This window comes from Peromyscus californicus, unplaced genomic scaffold, assembly GCF_007827085.1.
Source record: "Peromyscus californicus insignis strain IS unplaced genomic scaffold, ASM782708v3 Scaffold_10__1_contigs__length_136768540, whole genome shotgun sequence".
Lineage (NCBI taxonomy): Eukaryota > Metazoa > Chordata > Mammalia > Rodentia > Cricetidae > Peromyscus > Peromyscus californicus.
In genome coordinates this window covers 125,953,620-125,971,574 of record NW_026294391.1, presented here as the reverse complement: position 1 = coordinate 125,971,574, position 17,955 = coordinate 125,953,620, and positions in this window count along the sequence as shown.

Below are 17,955 nucleotides of genomic sequence, written 5' to 3'. Positions count from 1 at the left end.
TAGAACATTTTCAGTACAATTTCTCTTAACAGTCATTATATATTTTTGTGTTTTCTTCTTGCTTGTTAGTTAGCATTTATTTTAGTTTTGTTTTTGTTTTTTAAGACAGGGTTTCTCTGTGTAGTTTTTGGTGCCAGTTCTGGATCTCGCTCTGTAGATCAGATTGGCCTCGAACTCACAGAGATCTTCCTGGCTCTGCTTCCCAAGTGCTGGTATTAAAGGTGTGCACTACCACCGCCTAGCTATTTTAGTTTTATGAGGCTCTTTTAGCACCTTTTACAAGACAGATTTGGGGGAGGATAAGTATGTCAGACTTTATTTACCTGGAAATGTCTGTCTTTCCTTAAGTTCTGAAGCATAGTTTTGCTTTATTTTATCTGGTAGCAATTTTCCTTTAGCACTGTGAAGATATTATGCTACTGTCTCCCTGCTGTGCTGGTATCCAGATGATTGTGCTGGTGATGTAGTATAAGCAAACTGGAGATGTGTATCTGTTGTATGTCAAAACTTTTTCTGGGGAGATGAAACACACTTATCTACTCACCCCAAATAGGGAACTCATAACAGACCAAAGTATGGATACCACCAAAGGTCAATTTGGTGAAGAAAGTTACTTACAGGAACAGAAATGACTCAAAGATAGCTGCATCACCAAAGCCATGTTGTCATGGATGACAGCTCACAAAATCTGGGAACATGGAGAACACTGCACATCCTGCCCACAGCTCAGCAGGTTGAAGGCTGTCCTTTCTAAGTGATTCAGTTTTTCTAAACCTCTTCTAGGCAGCTCAACTGGTTTCTGCTTCTCCTAGGCAGCTGGACTGATCTGCTTTCTTTGCAGCTTTTCTTCTCTTAGAGTTTCCTTTGAAGCTTAGCTTGTTTGAGTTTTAACAGCTTAACTCTTCTGAGAATATTCTTTTAGCTGAACTCTTCTTCCTCCGAGAAGGACTCAGTTTTCATTGTTTATTCTGGCAGGGAGGGGCCTGGTTAATCTGGTCAGTTTCAGGAATTTTCTGACCCTGTTCTGTGTTTCACCTGCCTGCTTAAAGTGTTCCCCTGCATTATGGAATGCTTCAGTCTTGTAGGAAACTGTTATATAACAATAACCCAACCCTGAATTGTGGTTTTCAAATATTGTAAATTACAAATACTCTACCTCTATGTGACTTCCAAGAGAATGTCTGAGTATGAACATCTATAGATTAGAGAAGAAAAAGAGTAAGGACATCAATATACTTCTTATTACAAAAAAGGCAACTGGGAAAAGGCTGTTTTTCTTAGTAGTAAAAGTCATTCCTCAAAAGTGAGGAAATCTCTAAACCAAATGCATAGTAAAGGAGATTAGATTGGTTACTCTCTAGTACTTGTGAGTTACTTAGGTCAAGGTATAGGAATGTTGCTTTATTGGTGCTGTGATGAAAGCTGGAAGAATGAACAAACTTGATTGTGCATCACCTCCCTGTTGTTCGAATCTTAGATGGTCTTTTAATAAAAAAAAAATGGAGTCAGATAACGATCAGGGTGAAAGTTGAAAGATCTGAGAAGCAGAGCAAGCCACAGCCAAACTTACCTCACCAACTCCTCAGCCTATCCTGTTTCTAGGAATCCTCAGACTGAAAGCCTCTGAGTCTTCACCAGAAAGGGTCTCAGCTGAACTGCTTTAGTTCCTGTTTCTTCACACCTTATATACCTTTCTCCGCCCAGCCATGCCACTTCCTGGGATTGAAGACATGCATGTTTCCTAGTACTGTTATTAAAGGTGTGCCACCATTGCCTTGCTCTGTTTTCATTGTGGCCTTGAACTCACAGAGATCCAGATGGATCTCTGCCTCTCAAGTGATAGGATTAAGGGTGTGTGCCACCACTGTCTGGCCTCTATGTCTAATCTAGTGGTTGGCTCTGTCCTCTGATCCTCAAGGAAAACTTTATTAGGGTACACAATATATCACCACACCTCCTCCTTCTTAAAGTATGTTAAGTGGTGTGCTCCACTCCAACTGATGTGCTACAATAAATATATGTGATCTAGTATTCATAGTAGAGTAAAGCTTACAATGCCTATCATTTGTTTATAGCTTAAGTTACCATTGTATGGCCTGTCTTAGTTGCTTTTCTAATACTATAAAGACACTGTGAACAAAGCATCTTATAGAAGGAAGATTCTATTGGAGACTTATAGTTTCAGAGGCTGAGTCCATAACCATCATAATAGAGAGCATGGCAGCAGGCAGAGAGGCATGATACTGGAACAGTAGTTGATAGTTTTGTGTCCTTATCCTCACGTAGGAGGCAGAGATCTAACTGGGTATGGCATGGGCTTTTTAAACTTCAAAGCCCTCCTAGCAGTGACATACTCCTCCAACAAGGCCATACCACTTCTAATCTTTCTCAAATAATTCCACTAACTGGGGACCAAGTATTCAAATATATGTGCTTCCAGGCTACTTTCATTCAAATTACCTTACTGCCTCTGATTTTTAGTCAGGCCTGTTATAACAGGAGCCAGTTTATCTTAATATGATAATTCTCTGTTCATGCCCTCCAAAGCATTCAGTTACAGTCCAGAAAGAAGAAATAATGCTTATTTCTAAAATAAAAATGAATAAAAGCATATCTTCTGTAGCTGAAGGTTTCCAGCAGTCAGGAAAATTCTCTTCCACTAGCGTCCCCCAAGTAAACACACATTGGGTTATGTTAATTAAACTGCTTGGCCATTAGCTCAGGCCTACCACTGATTAGATCTTACATTTGAACTAACCCATAATTCTTATTTATGTTTAGCACCTTTTCCTAGTTCTGTTAAAAGCAATTATGGAGGCTGAGGTGCAAAATGTCTATCTGAAATGTGTCACGAGTGTATTCATCTTATTCCAGTCACATGAAATACATGTCAGAAGCACTCCTCTGGTTAGATTCAGGCTCACTAAGTTCCTTATTTATTATAACTATTACATAATATGTGTGGAGTAAATACAGCTGCCATATTCATAACTTTCCTGATAATATTTGAATATTTGATACCCCTAGGATCTAAACTTAAGATGATTTTGATTATTTAGTCTTCAACTTTTAAGTACTAGGGGATCAAGATAGATAAGACTAAGCCCATTAAGTTCCTTTATAATTGGATTTAGTTTTTATAAACTCCTTTGGAAACAGGTAGTAGGCTAGGCTGTGGGGATTAAGAGAGGAAATGAAGATGGAAAGTAAGGTTAGTTTCATAAGAGTTCTGTATTGTTACTATATTGCAGGTAAGTGATGAGAGCTATAGAAATGAGAGAGCTACAAGAGATATTTATCCACATTAAAGTTGTGGACAATGACTTTAGTGGTCTTCCCATGAACACTTAAAGATGGAAATTATTAAGTCTTTTTACCCCTTTCTGTCTATTAAACATAACTTTTAAAGTACAATTACAACTCTATAACTGCTTGTCCCGTAGGATTTTGTAGTATATCTGTAATATACTTTATGTTATAATAGGCAAAAAACAGTTTCATTTTACTAGAGACATATGCTGGAACACTGTCGGTCTTAATTTGTACAGGTATCCACCAATACAGATTCAGCCTTTTCAGAACTTAAAGCAGTTTCCCATTAAAATCTTGAATTTGTATCAATGGTATGATGCATATACTTTAATTTTCTAAACTGTGCAAGATGAAAAAATAGCCATTTGCCAAATTTCAGTTCTTTGAGCACCTTTTGGGTTACTTTCTGCAGTTAATGGAGTTTGGTTATACCAAGAACAAGTAGGACATTTCTTTATATTTTCCTTGACTTGTTGTCAAGTGATAAAAAAAAAAAACCTGTTTTCTTCAAACCTTTGCTGTTGACATGGTATTTCTTATGAAATTCTGAGGCCTCCAAAACATTTCCTATTAATAGCTGATCAGTTTCATCATTACATTGTGCTAGAGGGCCTGGTAGACCTGTATGGGATCTGATATGTGTTATATACAAGGGATGATTTCTACTTTTGATTACTTATAGTTGAGTAAATAGTGAAGTTAATTCTGAATTATCTGGAATAAGTTCAGTGGTTTCAACATGTAAAACAAATCTTTCTGCATATTGAGAGTAACTATGTAAAAAAGATTCAGGAAAATCTAAAATGGCAAAAAGTTCTAATTTTTGAACGGAATCATAATGGCTTTGAGCCACTTAACTTATTTTTCCTGATTTATTTGCATTAGTATAGAATGAAGGGGCTCCAGAAATTTATGTCCCTTTTACTATATGAGGGAGAATCCAATTAGTTCTTTTTATAAAGTGAAGTCTCTTCCTTTTGGGATATTTGTTGTTAATCTCTCCAAAAAATTACTGCAGTCTCTTTGCCAGTGTTCATTTTCTGCCCATAATGAGGCAATTTAAGTATTCGTGAAAGGTACCACAATTTTTTCTGGTTCTATTCCTGTTAATTGATAAAGTCTCATTTTTCCTTTCAGAATCAATCTAGAAACCTTTTCTAAGTTTTTAATAGGTCTTTACTTACTCTGTATGCTAAAAAATCCATTCTAAGATAATTATCTTCCCTGTACATAAGAATTAATGTAGGAGAATGAGTACAAGGCAAAATAGCGAAAATATAGTCAAGCTTTGTATCCAAGCAATCCACATGTGCATCCTGTAATTTCTTTTCTACCAGAGCCAATTCTCTCTGAACCACAGCTGATTTCTTGGACTATTTAAGTCCTTTTCACCTTGAAAGGTTTGAAATACATTGCTTAGCTCTTGTGTAGTTAATCCAAATGTAGGCTGTAGCCAGTTAATATCTATTAGCAATATTTGAAAATCACTAAGAGTTTGTAATTGATCTCTTCTGATTTGTGTTTGAATTTTCTGTAAACCTCTCTTATATCCTAAGTAAGTTCTAGAATTCTCCTATTTGCATTTTTTTTCAGAAGCAGTTTATAATCCCCAGCAAGGCAAAATGTTCTTTGTCATTTTTTCTAAGGTATCTGCATCTGAATCAGCCAGTAAGTTATCATCCATATAATAAATTTTGGGTTGAGGAAAGTCTTTATGAATGATTTCTAATGGCTGTTGTACAAAATATTGATAAAAGGTGGGGTTGTTTAAAATTACTTGTGGAAAACTCTCTAATGATACCTTTTAACTGGTTAAGAATTATTATAAGTAGGTACTCTGATGGCAAATTTTTCTTTATCCCATTCTTATAAAGGTATAGTTAAAAAAAGCAGTATTTTAAGTCAGTCACTATTATAGACCATCCCTTAGTTAGTAAAGAAGGCAAGGAGGGAATTAAAGGCTGTAAATAGTCAATTGGCTGAATCATCTTATTTATGGCTCTTGAATCTGTTAATATTCTCTATTTTTCAGATTTCATTTTAATGATAAATTAGAAGAATTCTAAGGACTGGTCAATTCTTTGATATGTTGAGTTTTAGCTGCTCCTGTAGCAGATGTTCTAGTGCCTGTAATTTTTATGATGTCAGATGCCATTGTACCACCCACACAGATTTGTTAATTAACCATTTTAAAGGTATGGTGGTCAGTAACTTTGAAAGACCAACACTGTTGCATCCTGCTTATGTAGAAACTGAATGGTCTGTGACTGTTCTTGATAATACCTTTTAATATTATTCTCAGAAGCATTCTTTATTTTTTGGTTTGTTTCTGAGATTGGAGGAATGTTAATCTGGATTTTCCATTGCTGTAACAAATCATGTCCCCATAAATTCATGGCTATATTAGCCACATATGGCATTAATTTTCCAGTTTGTCTTTTGGGCCCTATGTACTTGACCCATCTTGCACTTTGTCTTACCTGAGATAAAGTTCTAATCCCTAGAAGCTGAATTTTTACCTCCTAAAGAAGCCAATCTAGATACCAAGATTTTGGTGAAATCATATTTACATCTGCTTCTATGTCTAGTAAACCTTGAAGTACAGTGCCATTTATTTGTATTTTTAGCTTTGGTCTCTGACCATATACAGCAGTTTGCCAAAAATAATTGTTTTCTTGTCTCTCTTGAATTTTTCGTTTGATTTACTGAAGCTTTTCTGTCCTTGATTACATCCAGAGCAGTGCTGCTTTTGACAACAAGCATTGAATCTTTTAACTGCTCTGTGGATATGTTCTCAGACACTGACCAGGGAATGATTGAATCGAATTTGATATTAGGGCCTGCAGGAGGCCCGGCATTTCTTGATGGCAAATGGTTATCTTGTCTGTCCCTTGTTGATCTGCACTAATTAGTCCAATGTCTGTCTTTGCCACACCTTATGAATACAGCAGAAGGCTACGGCCTTCGTGTTGGATTAGTTCTAGAAAAAAAAACCTTATTTCTAGGAATGCTTTGCCTAAAATCTCTTTTTAGATGACCTTGCTTAACGCAATTAAAACATCTGACATTTTCATTTTTTCTTAAAACTTTCAGAAATGACTTCTATCAGAGTAGCATCATAAATGTGAGATCCAATATCAGCCGTTTTTCTAATCAGTTCATCTATTGGTGCTGATTGTGCATTTAAAGGCCTAATCACCCTTTTGCATTTGGAATTAACATTTTCAAAAACCAGTGATTTGATTAATATTTGTCTGACTTCTAGATCTAATACTATTCTACTTACAGCTGAAGTCAGTCTTTGCAAAAAATAGTGAAGGCTTCTTTTGTGATATATATATATATATATATTGACTCAGAACTCTTTCCTGATTCTTCTACCTTGTTCCAAGCATTTAATGCTGCTAAACAACATAGTGCCAAGTTGTGATGATCAAATTCAAACTACCATTGTAATTCAGCATATTGGCCTTCTAGAAATTGATCTTGGGAAATATTAATGCCTCTAGACCTATTTTATTGTTCTATGGCCCTAACTTCCATTTTCTGCCATGCTTACCATTGTAACTGAGGATCAGTTTCCAATATTGTTGTTACCAAATATTTCCAGTTTTGGGGGATAATTCTGTTCTGATTCACCCATGAGTTTAGCATCTGCTTTACATAGGGTAAATACTTACCATATGAAATGACCACTTCCTTAAATACTCAAATGTAATATTTCTGTCGAATTCCATTTAATTTCTCCATAACCTATAGCCTATTTTCTACTGGTAGTTCTTATATAGTAACTGTATAAAGTAAGGTTGGTGTTCTAACAACCCTGGACCTCTCCTCTTCAGTTTCTTCATGCAGTGGTGCTATAGGTTTTTATCTTAATTCTTTTGTCTGTGTCTGAGTATTTTTCTTATTTTCACTTATAAGTCTTTTTAAGACTTGTATCTTATCAGTCCACTTTTCATATTTAGCACAAAAAGCTCTATGATATAAGAGTAAAGCATGAATTACCAGACTGATAGTAATTATAATTGATATTGTATCAATCTCACTTAAGTCATTTATCTTTTCATTTTCTGTTTCTATTTTCCAGCCATCTAAAGCAGCATTTTACAGGGTTCTGACACCCAGTATCATGGTATTTCTGATCCTTATCATGGGAAAGATTTTTCTTTTAATATTACTGAATTCTCACCTTGGACTTCCCAGATATGTTACCAAATCTGATGACTTCTCAGTTTTTCTGCAGCTGGCATGATTTTTCTGTCCATGTGATCATGTCACATGTTGGAGTGCCAACTGTTGTTTTTTAACAAAATCTTAATTGTATGATTTTACTGATAAGACTCAGGAGCCAGATGCTGGGGTGAAAGCCTGCTAGCTCAGAGAGGCAGAGAAAGCATCCGGCTGACCTTCCTCTTCCTCCCATGTCCCCGTAAAAAGACCTTTCTCTATGCTGTCTCAAACAAGACTCCTCCAACTCAATGTCCCCCCTCCTCTACTTCCTATCTGTCTCTCTCACCATCCTCCTGATTCCCTCTTACTTTCTGTGGTTTCTTCTTGTTCACTTCCTGTCAATTAGTTATTTTCTCTACCCCTTGACCTATGGTTGACTTTAATCCTGTTTACAATATTCAAGCAGAAAAGTCTTAGATTAAAGGTGTGTGCTAAGACTGAGCCACACAACTAGAAACAGGTTTTTCTAGTAAATAATGCAATCTCAGGGTTCACAGTGTGATCAAATACCTGCAACACTTAAGTATAGGGTTGACATTGTAGATGTTTGAGTTGGTGTTGAGTACCCCACAGGCAGTTGTTCTCTGCATTTTGACCAGTTGTGGATTTCATTAGTGGTGTGTCTCTATCATAAACATAAGCTTTTTTAAGAAGAGAATGAAGAGACTAATATATATATATATAATTTATATGTACACATATGTATATATATATATTTGTATATATAAATTTTCATATTATATTACATCATTTCCTTCTTCCCTTTCTTTCCTCCGAACCCTTCCATATACCCCTCCTTGCTTTCTTTCAAATTCATGGACTCTTTTCTTATTGAGTTGTTATACATACTCACATACACACACACACATATATATACATATACATATATAATATATATATATATATTTATTTATTTATTCCTGAATACATAAATATAACCTCTTCAGTTTGTATAATATTGAATATATGTATGTTTTCAGGTTTTTGTGAAGATAATTCTTAATTATCCTACAGGTTAGAAAAGTAAAAGAGTTGACAATGTTAAGAACTCTCCTAGTAAAAAAAAAAAAAACAGAGAGAATATAAAGTTATATTCTTGGTCACATCCACAGAGAAATAGGACACAGAATAGGATCTACACTGAGAGAAATCCCTGGTCAAGGACTGTGGGTTAGTTATTCTATAGGACATAAGAATGAATTAGGTCATAATGCATACATCACTTTATTGAAATGAGTAAAACTGGACAGGAAGGATAAAGACTACATCTGCGTCAGTTCCCTATGAAGTAAGTGGTGTGCAGTGCTCTACTCAGACTGGTGTCAGGCACGTGATATGTATGTGTAAGGCATCATTTTGAGTAGATTAAGGCTCACCTTATTCCTCATATTTTTGGCATCAAGATTGACAGGATGGTATAGGTTCAGAAACTCTTTTTAAAGGCCTTATCTGTTCTCAGTTTGACACTTACTATTTTAATTTTTTTTAATTACCATATCCAATATTAGGTATAATTGTGGAATGTTCTGTTTTAATTCTTTTTGAGAATTTTATAAATGAGTATTGTATTCAAATTATGTTTAAGTAGGTTCTGTTTCCCCTTCAACCTCTCCACCTTCCTGCTACCCCGATTCTGTTTTCTAACCTCTCCTTTAGTTTTTTCTTCTCTTTCATGTCCTGTGTTCTTTTGTCCCCACTGTCCCTCCTCATCATCTATTTTTACCTACTCTTGGTCTCATTTTTAGGCTTAAGAATTACAATCACACACAGGCACACAGACATACACACATTTATTTATTATATTCAAGGACCAGTATGTAAGAGAGAATACATGGGTTTGTCTGAGTTTTGATGAGGATGACTGACTATAGCACCATTCACTCAGGAATGTTCTTATGTGGAACACTCCATTAACACTGGTGCTGGGAACTTTTACATCTTCTTTGTGTACCTAAGGAACGCTGAATTCCTCTTTCCTTTTAACATCTGAATGGTGGCATATTTACAATTAGGTCTCAGAGGTTTCTTTGATCTTTTGGTCTTGGTTTCCATGGTTCTTAGTTCCCTCAGTTTAATTTCTCATTTCAGAAACTCACATAGGTTATTGCACATAAATGTAGACAAGATTAATGTTCTTTCTAATAGGAAAAAAAAAAAGAAAAAGTTAGCATGTTTATCCTATTGGTTCTGAAAATATCCAGATAGACAGTATGCACCTCAGGATACAGAGTTATAAATTCAACGTGGAGGTCATTATACTTGACACTCCCCGGGACTTCTGAAAAATAAGTGCAAAGTTCATGTACCATGCTATTCTAGGAGGAATGGCAAGAGTTGCAGGGATGACATAGTCAGCAGAATTAGCACCTCTATATTCAGCTTGTTGTGTGCAGTGTCCTATTTATTCAGATGACAGCCAATTGAACTTCATTCAACTGAATTCTCTCTGTGTATATAAGATATGGAAAGTTCAGTATATATGGTGACCTATGAATAGAGAGGGTAATGTATCAAAAGAACACTTGTGGATGTGTTCCTTAATACCATCACTGTCCTGTGAAATGCTTACCAGGCACTCTTAATGTTACTTTCATGGAAATTCTTAGCATCTACAGGTCAGATTACAAGCAGATGAAGATAAACATAGTATATGGCCTATTAACATATTATATCAAAAAGAGTAACAAACATGTTGTTCTCTTAATAATAACAACCATTAGATGAAGTGAATACAATTGAGGGGATCTTTTTTGGCAAAAATACATGCTAAAGAATGAATTTGTTATTTTGTATGACATGGTTAAATCAGCTTATTATAGTATTATTTTGCTTTATCTGTCATGTTAGAAAAGCTAGAGGAGGCTGGTGGAGAATGACAGTTTAGAAAATTTACAAGTGGCTATTTATTTTCTGTGGCCAATCATTTAAAAACCATTTGTCTCAAACCTCTCTGTGAAGTCACAATATGTTTCTCAGTTTTAGTGTTCTTTGGGTGGTACTGTCAGTACATTGTAGTTTCCCTTGAATTGGTTTCTCTAGTAAAATCTGCACATTTGATGTCTGTAGGATACCTTCTTCCTTAAGATGCCCATTTTTTTTCAACTCATGAACATTAAAGAGAACATGGTCATGAAGATTAAGTTGTTGCTACCAGAAAAGTAAATGGATGAGAGAAAGCTTATACCATAGGTTCAAACAATCATTCAGATAAACAGAGACTAGGACAAAGAAAGGAATAGGTAAGGCAGAGAACATTATAGTGGACATTTTGAAAACTTCAGAAGCAGATGGTATCAGCTTGGGAAAGGAACTCTATATTTAACATGCTCTGTCTTCTCCTACTTAAGTAATTGTAGGTTATTTATTATTACCTTTTTTTGGGTCCTTTCTGGAGATAATAATACTCACAAAATATAATGTTTTTTTGTGACAAACGAATGGTGATGGTAGTATAACTACAAGTACTTTGTACATGTGTTCTCAGAACTCAGAAATTCCTTTCCATCCACTTGTAAATCAGACACTCAAAATAATTTTGGTAGTATGTTTTTAATATAAAAACCAGTAGGATATCAAAGAAAAAGAACATTAAGGTACATTCTAATACATGAAAGTATGGCATTTCCCCCTGTTTACTCTACAAACATTCACCTAAGAAGAGTACAAGTGAAATCCGTTGTGAGAAAAACACATGTTGAGAAACATTTCGGCAGTTATTCTCATTGTCTTTAGAATAAATATCTGGATGGTGTAGGAATCATTCTTTACTAGGGATGTGATGAAAGTTCTATGACATGATGGAGGAGACTGGAGAAGTACAAAACAGCTCCCTCATGTTGATGCTATTGTTCTGCCCAAATTAGGACCCTCAAAGAGACCACTGGAGCCCGAAGATGTCCAGAATGCAATATAGCAAGGTTTATTTGATTCAGCGCACATGTGTAGTTCAAGCTAGCAGGGAACTCTTCGTCTACCACACCCTTCGCAGCAAAGCAGGGAGGAGAGTTCTTCTTTCTTGGGGAAGTTAGTTTTTATAGGCAAAACCCACAAAATTCCTTAGAGGGGAGGGGTTAGTACGGGTCCATCCTTGATTGGTCCAGTTTTTCCCAGGCCTGGACTTTGTCATATTTTAGCTTATCTGTTTGCCCTGTCAGGAGTTTTACAACCTATCTCCGGGGTCTGGTCATGTTATCTCCTGAGAGGGGCATCTCATGGTTAATCGGTCACCACCAGACATCCTGACTTTGTTCTTTTGAAAACACCTGACTTCACCCTCTCCAGGAAGGGAGAACTGACTCAGTTTTGTTTATTTTAAGATATCTCTTTCTTCAGCTCTTTTGGGTTTCTGGGGGAACTGTGTCTGCGCCTTTGGTGGGGGGAGGTATCTTTTACTATAAAGATTAATTAGATCTTATGACTTCTCTGATTAGAGTAAGTCTTACTCGTACAATGTTTGTAATGATAGGAAAATTTGGTTATAGCTACAGACATATGGGAAATACGTTCTCTTATACCAGCATGCATTGTAACCATCTTGATATCAGTGAACCTCAGGGTAGATTCATTACAGAGCTGTTAATTGTAATACCTCCAGGTCAGAAAACAAAAGGTAAAGTAAAATAAGGCAGAAAGAAAGTAGTAGTCAGCACATTGCCTTGTAAGAGAAACCAATCATTGAATGAGAAAGTAAGTGAGCAAATATTCTCTGAGGGAAATGCTTGAAGGATAGTGAGATAATTTCCCAAGTCTTATGATTAAATTATGTCAGGGTGAAAGCTGATGTATTGATGCTATAATGAAAGAAAGTGTGGTAGTTAAAGATTCAGAAAATCTATACTGTATGCCATGTTGTATTCTTGATTGGTTTCAGTCATCTAAATACATGAACAACTGCTCTCTGTAAAATAAGGGTCATTATGTCCCTAAATTGATGTGCTCTCTCTGGGCATTAATAGTACTGTATGTGCAGTTACTCTTGACAGGCCTTCTTTGCATTTGAGTGTATGTATGTATTTGTATGGATTGAATGAACCCAGGGACTATGTTAACCTAAGATTATATCTTTCATCCTATCTTTAACTCAGGAACATTCACAACTTTGATAAAACAACACTAGTTTTCTGTATAATAGAATAAATAAATTAAATGTAAAGATAGCTATTTGATGTTTATGGTGATCCAGGTAAGCATATGGAAGTAAGTGAATCTGGACAGAGACACAAATTAAAATATATTTGGTGGAGTCTTTCATAGAGTTTATGAGTAGAATCAATTGGTAAATGTTAAACTATAAGATGCATAGTGATAAAATTATCAAGAGTGATAGATCTAGCTGAGGCAACACCTATTTGAATTTCTCCTGTATTAGTGAATTCTATTATGTGACTTTTTTCCCTTTGTGTGGTGTAAGACTCAAAGTTCCTCAATATACTGACATCTGAATGATGCTTGTGTAGTGTTTTATACACTGCAGTTGCCGTCCCTGATATTAGGTGGATCTTTGATACTTATAGGACTTATTCTTACTTAAAATGATTTCACTACCACATATTCACATTTTTTATTCAAATTATGTTAGAAAAATGACAAAGAGAGTTAAGTTTATTTCTAATGAAAAGCTAGACAACAAAAATAAGCTTATAGGTCCTGCACTTTATCTAGGTAACCATGATAAATATGAGAACTAGAATTAGTCACACTAATTGAAGACTATTATAGGGGGAATTTCCAAGGAGTCATGAAAAGTGAGTTCAGAGTCCAATAACTTCCTGTAATAGGAGTAATGAAAACTGCAGGATCAGCACTTCCACATTCAGCATATCCATTCTACCTTGTAGCATAGGGTTTAAATCCATTGAGAGAGTAATTGGCTACTCCCATGACATTTTTGTCACTGTTGGACCAGCATATCATGTAGGCAGGTCATCATGTAAATAGCACATGTTTTGTAGTTGGGTTGATGATTACCTTTCTCCTCTGGTATTGTGAAGAGTACCTTCCAGTAGTGAAAATACTAGTCAATAGGGTGTGAAGGCTCTAGGTAAGCACAAGTTTGACTTCTCCTTGTTCCATGAGATATGTAAGTATTGTCTTCAGCAATGTGGTTTTACCATCAGTTTATGGAGAAGAAATAATAAGCCTTTGAAATAGCCTAAGTTGTTGGGGGGGGGTGGTTGTCATCATTTGGCTAGGGACTCAACTAGATGTAACCTATTCCTGACACTGCATGTTTCACTTGGTGATGAAAGATGTCTAGTTGAGACATTGTTTCCCCAATTATTTGGTGACTCCATTTAAATTTCTTTCATACATGTATACATAATTTAAGAAACTACTACAGTAGTAGGTGCATTTCCTTATAACCCCTTAATTAGTCATTAATGTTAGTTGTCCCTCACTGTATTTCCTCCCTCACTCTACTCTTCCCTCCCCCTCCCTGTTTAATCCTCCAGCTTCAACCCCCACCCATCTCACCGTAACTATATATAATTTTGAATAAACTATATTAGGGAAGACATATGATTGGAGCTGAGATTAAAGAAAACTAAGAAGCTTTCTGGAGTCTAATGCATGAACATTTTATCAATAAGGCTGTGGATGCAGTGCCCTATTTAGAATGGTGCTGATGAATTGAACAATTTGATCAGTGCCTTTCTGAGTAGAGTAAGGCTTACCAACTTCCTCATTTAATGTGACTTCTTTAAGGATATGCAGAGTAGCTGCAGGGACCTGGAAAGTGACTTTTTAATCACAGAGGAGCTTCTACATGTCCACATTACTTTTTTTCCTTTTTAATTATTTCTTACATTTTCCAAATAGCACAGAAGTTATTAAATATCATTATTTATCTTTTGAATGAAATGTGTTTTAATAGATTCTCCATACATCTCATCTTTCTACCTCCCTACTAGCTCTAACATCCTCTTATTTTATCCTCCAACCTCAATCTGTTTTCCTCTTCATATCTCATGTGTCCTTTTTCTCACCCTCATTTGCTCTCTCTTGGTCCTCTTTCTTTTTTTTTGTAGAATTTAGTTAAATTGTACAGTATTCATATGTACAATTTTAGAGAAATTGTACATATTTACAAATTTAGAGAAAGACAAAATAAAAAATTGTTGTTGATTTTTTACTCTTTTGGGGGACCCGCAACCCACCCTTCATATAAATCACACATAGAGGCCTTTTTCTTAATTTTAAATGCCTGGCTTTAGTTTGGCTTGTTTCTTGCCATCTTTACTTAACTTAAATTATCCCATTTATCTTTTGCCTCTGAGATTTTTCTGTTCTCTTACCTCTGTAAATCTTACTGTTACTCCATGGCTTGCTGTGTAGATGGGTGGCTGGCCCCTAGAGTCCTCCTCCTCCTCCTCTCTCCCCTTCCTGTTTCTCCTCCCAGATTACTCCTTCTATATATTCTCTGTGCCTGCCACCCATGCCTATCCTTTCTCCTGCCTTGCTATTGGCCATTTACCTTTTTATTAGACCCATCAAGTGTTTTAGACAGACACAGAAACACAGCTCCACAGAGTTAAACAAATACAACATAAACAAAAATAACATACCTTAAAATAATATTCTACAACAAAATTTAAAGGAGATATAGGTAATATAGTGTGTTTATCTTAGAATGCCTGTAGATCTCAGGGAGATATTAAGGGACTATTAGAGAAGGACTTGGGTGGAACCATAAAAGAATAGTGGAATAGTTGAGTACTTTGATATGAAAGTAAAGGTATGGAAAATTAGGAACAAAACATTTATGTGGATGAGTGATAGGAAGGTAAGACAGTAAAGGAGGGCCCCAGAATAATACACACTATTGCAATTATTTTTGGTTATGCACCACAACATTTTGGTAAGAACCTAATGCTGAAGATACTGCACATTTTAGATATAGAACACAGAAACATTAAGCTTAAATTTTGGTGGAAGCTTCTGCTATGCTAACTAGCTTTCATAGTGACCAAAGTTGCTATGCGGACTGTTTATGGAGAAAGGCTATCAAAACTTTCCTTGCTGTGTATCCTGCTAGGTGTATTACCAAATTTCTGGGCGAAATATCCCAATGTAAAAACAGTGACATGATTATGATGGTGATAACACATTTTTTATTGGATTTGAGACTTGATCAACAGGAAGGAAAGCATGTTTTCCATTATAAACCTGGTCATGTGCCTGCACCTGTGGAGGTTAAAGGAACTAGGAGAGAATTTGGTGTGTGTGTGTGTGTGTGTGTGTGTGTGTGTGTGTGTGTGTGTACTAGGAGAGAATTGGCTATAATTTAATTTTATGTTGTCAGCCTTAGCTTAGGCTTGTAACTTAAATTGACCCATTTATATTAATCTCCACTTTGCCTGGTGGCTTTTTAAAATCTTTCTTTCATTCTGTATGTCCAGCTCCCTCCATGTCTCCTTGGAATCTCTCTTGCACACCTAGTATCATCATCTCCAGTTCCTCTCTTTCTCCTGGAAGTTCCTCCTCTCTTTCCTGCATAGCTATTGGCCATTCAGCTTCTTATTTCACCAATCACAACAACACAATCTTCACACAGTATACAAATATCCCACAATAATTTTACTGTTCATTATGTTTTTATTTGGTTTTAGTACATGGTTAGCACTGGCTCCATGAAAGGTTTTGCATGTTCTTCTTCCTTTTCCATTTTATGAGATAAATTGACAGGTATAGGTGTTCTTTAGAATTCTGATAGAATTTAGCAGTGTATTCATTTATTCTTGGACTGCATTTAGTTAGGTCTTTTAATATGCTATTTTAGATTTTAATTAATATGCTTATTAATTGTTTGAGATTTCTTACTGTGATCATATTGATCAGAGTATATTTCCTCCTATTTCTCCCACTTCATTCATGTCTAAAATACACTTTATAGCAACAAAAATTCTGGTTTTCTGGCTTTTTACAAACTTTGCAACTTTAAGTGTAGGGGTTGCATTGCAAATGTGTCAATTGAGACTGGACATCCTATAATCGTTTACTCTCTACATTTTGACCACTTGTGGTTCTCAGTAATAGTTCCCATATACTGCAAAAAGGAGCTTATTTGTTGAGGTGAGAGAGCATACAATGATTGTTGAGATAAGACCTCTTTGTTATGAAGACAGTGTTCTCTTTGGTTGTTGCTGGTGTGATGATGAATATGTGACCAAGTCTTTGTAAATAGAGTAAGGTTCATGGAATTTGTCATTTGATCTGATCTGTGAATGGTAATGGTGGCATAGTTGTTGATATCCTTAAAGTGCTTTCTGTACTTTAAGTTAGATATTTTGTTTTCATCATTTAGTATTTTTTCTTACTTGATTTCCATTGTCTAGACTTAATTTAGAGAATATGAAGATTAAGGTGACTAAGTGGTCTTAATATAAAAAAAAAATTAAACAAGGCAGATAGGATCCTGAGGCAGATGCAAGATAAAGGACAGTGATGTTGCCATTCCCTGGGACAGGTGAATAAGTAGGCTTCTTTTTCATGCCATACTGTACTGGAATGATTAATGAGACTTAGTTGACTAGGTTTATGCCTTTACATTTAACATAAAGTGTACTTCACAGATATGTACTAGGTACTTTGTAGTACATGTAAGTGGAGAACAAGTACATGTATATAAAGAACAAGACTCACTAAATATAATGTTTGTGATGGTATATAACAAGTCTTTCTCTGTCCTGCCAGCCAGCTCCCAAATAACAACACAGAGACTTAATATATTAATTATGAAAGCTTTGTTAGGCTTACATTTGTTTTTTAACTATACCTTATAAGTTAACCCATTTCTATAACCTTCTGTAATATACGACCCATCCTGCTTCTTCTGTGTCTCCTGGCATCTCTTGCTTGCCTAAGTTATCTCCTCCTACTTCTTTTCTCTGCCCAGAAGGCTTGCCTATGTCTCCTGCCTAGCTATTGGTCATTCTATTTATTAAATCAATCACAGCAATATACCATCACACACTGTACAAATATTCCACAACAGCGGTAAGCATAAAACCACATTAGTAACCTGAGCACACACTAGAGGTATAGTCCTTCATTTTATGAGTTCACTGAACCTACCTAGAAATCAGGTTTCTTCAAGTTGGAGTCAGTGAAGAATTCTTTACTTTAGTGCTTGAAGATTATAGAACAAAATTATAAGGATGATTAAGAGACATAATATTAAAAAAAAGAAATACAGTGTTAAGAATATTTTCTTTATACTGAAAATTATTTACTGAAAACAAAGCTGAGAGGATATGTTCTAAGAGAAATTCATGGTGATAGACAGTGAAGAATTATTCCAAAGACTAATGAGTAAATTATATCATGGTGCAAGTCTCTTGATTTATTGATGCTGTGATAAAAGTTGAAGGTGTGCTGGAAGAGAAGGTGTAAACAGAGGCTTATTTGCCC